This window comes from Staurois parvus, unplaced genomic scaffold (assembly GCF_062004578.1).
Source record: "Staurois parvus isolate SC_StPar_1 unplaced genomic scaffold, SC_StPar_1.0 ptg001830l, whole genome shotgun sequence".
NCBI lineage: Eukaryota > Metazoa > Chordata > Amphibia > Anura > Ranidae > Staurois > Staurois parvus.
Window position 1 is genome coordinate 607,124 of NW_028319626.1, and position 5,806 is coordinate 612,929.

A 5,806-nucleotide genomic window follows, 5' to 3' on the forward strand; every position below is an offset into this window, starting at 1 on the left:
GTTCCCGCCATCCCTGTGCTGAGTTCCCGGGTCTGTACACCCGCTGTGCCCATTATGAGGGGTTCCCGCCATCCCTGTGCTGAGTTCCAGGGTCTGTACACCTGCTGGGGCCATTATGAGGGGTTCCCGCCATCCCTGTACTAAGTTCCCAGGTCTGTACACCCGCTGTGCCCATTATGAGGGGTTCCCGCCATCCCTGTGCTGAGTTCCCAGGTCTGTACACCCGCTGTGCCCATTATGAGGGGTTCCCACCGTCCCTGTGCTGAGTTCCCGGGTCTGTACACCCGCTGTGCTCATTGAGGGGTTCCCACCATCCCTGTGCTGAGTTCCCGGGTCTGTACACCCGCTGTGCCCATTATGAGGGGTTCCCACCGTCCCTGTGCTGAGTTCCCGGGTCTGTACACCCGCTGTGCCCATTATGAGGGGTTCCCACCGTCCCTGTGCCGAGTTCCCGGGTCTGTTCACCCGCTGTGCCCATTATGAGGGGTTCCCACCATCCCTGTGCTGAGTTCCCAGGACTATGTCGGGATCAGGGGTGGACTGACAACTCACGACTCAAAAAAGCCTATGAAAAAGGTACCAGGGGCATCTCATGGGGCCCCCTACTGACCCCGGGACCTCAGGCACTGCCAGAGTTTCCAAATGGTCAGTCCGTCCTTGGTCAATACCATATGTGCTGGATCATTCGATATTTGAAGCAATGATGAGTCACTTATTTGAGAGGTCCAGTGACTCTGCCTAGGCTCAGATGATGTCATTAGTCTGCTGCAGCCAGGAGGTAGCATTTCCTCAGTCTCCTCTCCCCCAGTGATCAGACTGTACATTGTAACTCTGCCTAGGCTCATATCATGTCAATAGTCTGCTGCAGCCAGGAGGTAGTATTTCTTCAGTCTCCTCTCTCCCATCGATTAGACTCTGCATTGTAACTCTGCCTAGGCTCAGATGATGTCAATAGTCTGCTGCAGCCAGGAGGAAGCATTTCCTCAGTCTCCTCTCCTTCACTGGTCAGACTGTACATGTAACTCTGCCTAGGCTCAGATGATGTCACCCGTCTGCTGCATCCGGAAGGAAGCATTTACTCAGTCTCCTCTCCCCCAGTGATCAGACTGTACATGTAATGCTGCCTAGGCTTGGATGATGTCATCCATTTGATGCAGCCGAAAGGAAGCATTTCCTCAATCTCCTCTCCCCCAGTAATCAGACTCTACATTGTAACTCTGCCTAGAATCAGATGATGTCATCAGTCTGCTGCAGCCATGAGGAAGCATTTCCTCAGTCTCCTCTCCCCCAGTGATCAGACTGTACATTGTAACAGGTGAGAGGCTGCAGCGAGGGGCTGATCTGTGTCAGACATTTGTAAATACAACCAAGACTGTTTCATCTGTGAGCCAGCATCTCAGTCCAAGAAGTAGATGGTGACCCTGGAGGATGCCTGAACAACGATGGCGCCATCTTTCTTGAGACAAGCAGATAGAGGTATTGTGAGGAGGAGGCAGTGTTACCCTTTCACAGCGCCGCATTGCTAACAGCCCAAGAAAAACGTGATACAAATATTTCCCTTTACATCCTATGGAGGGCGTCACACTAGTGCTCTGCAGGTTTGGGGAGCTTTGAAAAGTCCAGCATGCTGCATGTTTGTTGCGCCTTTCAAAAACGCACCAATAACGCATCGCCCATTGAAATGAATGGAAAATGCATCAAAAACGCACATTTATGAGCTCCGAGCGTCACCCATTTTGCACCTCTTGTATTCGCACATTTCTGAACATTTGATACGAGTCTTTTCTGCTGCGTTTGGGGCGCCATTAACAATAAACGGCAGTGCAAGCGCAACATGTGCGTTTCACACTTCCTTGTAGGTGCGCAAAATCCCACGAGACGCTAAGTGTGAAACACGCTAAAGCATTGCTACATCCAAGAACAGAAATGAAATATATCGCAGCTCAGCAGTCCTTAGATGTGGTGGCTGCATTCGTTTTCTTTTTTGAGCTTTTTTTTTTATACCCATTACTTTCCACCTGCTGATCCTGCCAGTAACACACTTCCTGTCCTGGGGTGACAACACTCCCTGTACTGTACCAATGGAGGACCAGTGTTGTCACCCCAGGACAGGAAGTGTTTTTTTACTGCAAAACACTTCCCCTGTCCTTATCTCCATAGCCATAGCAGCTCACTTGAGTGCTACAGGGCATGGGGGTGGGAGGGGTGACAACACTTTTCATAATCGGCAGCTCTGTGGGCTGTCTATGCCCCGCCCCCTGCACAATCTGTTCACCCTAAGCTCCACCCCTCCTGTACACCCATCTAAGAATGCCCCTCCCCCACACAATGCCTAATTTCAGGGAAGAGATGGATTCATTGTTATGCCTTTAAAAGGAACACATGTGGCAGCTACAAGGTGTTTTTTTTATGTTTGCCCGGGGTTACCCTTTAAGGCTTTCCCCTTTTTGTGGCATTGCTTTATGAGCTGTCCATGCCCTGTAATTGTTACTAAGTGTGAGGTTTTCAGTCTCTGAACCAGGGGCGGGCTGACAACTCATGGGGCCCCTGGGCAATAGGGAATCATGGGGCCCCAGGGGCAGGCTGACAACTCATGGGGCCCCTGGGCAATAGGGAATCATGGGGCCCCAGGGGCGGGCTGACAACTCATGGGGCCCCAAGCAATAGGGGATCATGGGGCCCCAGGGGCGGACTGACAACTCATGGGGCCCCCGGGCAATAGGGGATCATGGGGCCCCAGTGGCGGACTGACAACTCATGGGGCCCCCGGGCAATAGAGGATCATGGGGCCCCCGGGGAATAGGGGTTAATGGGGCCCCCGGGCAATAGGGGATCAAGGGGCCCCTGTGTCCTTGCCCAAACTTAAAAAAGCCTATGAAAAAGTTACCAGGGACATCTCATGGGGCCCCTTACTGACCCCGGGCCCTCGGGCAGTGCCCAAGTTTCCAAATGGTCAGTCCGCCCCTGCTCTGTACTATCTCCCGCCTGAGCTGTTCATGTCATCAGGCAAAGCCTATGTCTCCCGTATCCAGAGTCAGGATTTGCAGGACTTTCTCCTCTCTCATTCATATCCCCACTTTGCCTTCTTCTGTCTGTACAGAATGCTGATTGTCAGCCGGGATTCTGTTTCTTTGTTTTTGCATTCCCTTCACACCCCACACAGGGATTCCCTACCAGGTTTGGTTTTGTTTTTTTTTCCTTCTGAAGAATATCAATTATTAAAGGAGAAAACGGGACTTGCAGGGCACTCAGTACAGATCCAAGGAGAGAATCACAAGTCCAGATAAAAAAACACGACTATCCAACCAGGATGTTGGACTGTAGGTGGGGGGGTCCCGCTCGCTGTTACTCTGCAGGATGACGGTTCGGTCAAAGCATTTCTATTTCCTTACAATTCATTCATCTTTGTTTTAGAATCTTGTGTAGAATGCAAAATGCCCAACCATAAGTTCCCCTTGTGACCACATGTCCTTTTATGACCAAATGACCCTCTTGTGACCACATGTCCTTTTAGTAACTGCATGTGTCATCTCCCCCTTATGACCACACCCCCTTTAATATCACATGCCCACCTTGTGACCACATGCCCCTTTTATGACCAAATGACCCTCTTGTGACCATATGCCCCTTGTTATCACATAGCCTCCTTGTGACCACTTGCCCTCTTATCAGCACATGTCCGCCTTGTGACCACATGCCCACGTTACCCCATGTATACCTTGAGACCACATGCCCCCTTGTGACCAAATGTCCACTTTGTGACCATATTCCCCTTTTATGACCACAAGACCCCCTTGTGACCACATGTCTTCCTTGTGACCACATAGCACTTGTTATCACATAGCCTCCTTGTGACTGCTTGCCCTCTTGTCACCACATGTCCCCCTTGTTTGTGACCACATGCCCACTTGGTACCCTATGTATACCTTGAGACCGCAGCTCCCCCTTTATGCCCCCATATGCCCCTTTGTGACCACATTTCCCATTTATGACCACATGCCCCCCTTGTGACCACATGCCCCATGTTATTATATAGTCCCTTGTGATCACTAGCCCCATGTTATTATATAGTCCCTTGTGACCACATGCCCCTTGTTATCCCATAGTCCCTTGTGACCACATGCCCTCTTGTCTTGTCCCCCTTGAGATGACATGCCCTCCCATGACCACATGCACCCATGTTGCCACATGCAGGGGCGGACTGACCATTTGGAAACTCGGGCACTGCCCGAGGGCCCGGGGTCAGTAGGGGGCCCCATGAGATGCCCCTGGTACTTTTTCATAGGCTTTTTTGAGTTTGGGCAAGGACACAGGGGCCCCATGATACCCTATTTCCCGGGGGCCCCATGAGTTGTCAGTCCACCCCTGGTCACATGTCCCCCTTGTGACCACATGCCCACTTGGTACCCTATGTATACCTTGAGACCGCATCTCCCCCTTTGTGACCACATTCCCCTTTTATGACCCACATGTCCCCCTTGTGACCACTAGACCCTTTTTATCACATAGTCCCTTGTGACCACATGTCCCTTGTTATCACATAGTCCCTTGTGACCACATGCCCCTTGTTATCACATAGTCCCTTGTGACCACATGCCTCTTGTTATCACATAGTCCCTTTTGACCACATGCCTCTTGTTATCACATAGTCCCTTGTGACCACATGCCTCTTGTTATCACATAGTTCCTTGTGACCACATGCCTCTTGTTATCACATAGTCCCTTGTGACCACATGCCTCTTGTTATCACATAGTCCCTTGTGACCACATGCCTCTTGTTATCACATAGTCCCTTGTGACCGCATGTCCCTTGTTATCCCATAGTCCCCTGTGACCACATGCCCTCTTGTCTTGTCCCCCTTGAGATGACGTGCCATCCCATGACCACATGCACCCATGTTGCCATATGTCCCCCTTGTGACCACATGTGGCCCCCTTCTCCATTGGTATTGTCGCAGAGGGTGCACATCACTGACAGTTACTAAAGCATTGCATTATGGGGCTAGCGGTGCTGCAACCCGTGACATACCAAATGTAGGACGATCTTCACAAATTTCCAGAATCTTAAAGCAGACTTTTCAGTGACTTTACAATCTATAGAAATACATTCCTGATCAGGGGCGGACTGACCATTTGGGAACTCGGGCACTGCCCGAGGGCCCGGGGTCAGTAGGGGGCCCCATGAGATGCCTTTCATAGGCTTTTTTGGGTGTGGTTTGAGTATGGGCAAGTACACGGGCCCCATGATCCCCTATTGCTCGGGGGCCCCATGAGTTGTCAGTCCACCCCTGTTCCTGATATTTCCAGTCGTACACATCAGTGTTACGTTTCGTAAATCCTCCCTGTCCATCATTAAAGAGCCATCCCTGAGCTTCAGTCCTGTGACTTTGCCTAGGCTGAGATAATGGCATTAATCTGCTGCAGGCAGGAGGAAGCATTTCCTCAGTCTCCTCCCCCACTGATCAGACTATAGCATTCCAGCAGGTCACAAGGTGAAAGGCTGCAGCAGGGGCTGATCTGTGTCAGACATTTGTGAACACAGCCATGATTGTGTCATCTCTGATCCGGCATCAAGCACAGACAGTTACATTCAGATCAGGCCGTATGTCTATAGCCCATTTGATTACTACTTCATCCTCATAGGAGTTTCCTGGACCCCTGTTATCCGTCTCCAGATGTGACACTGGTGACAGGTTTGTCTGCGCAGGGTATAAAGATGTATGTTTTGCTGAGAGTACATGCCTTTGACACGATTGCTCAAAAAAAAGGTTATCTGGGGAAAAAAGTGTCAGTGACCCACCAGGCA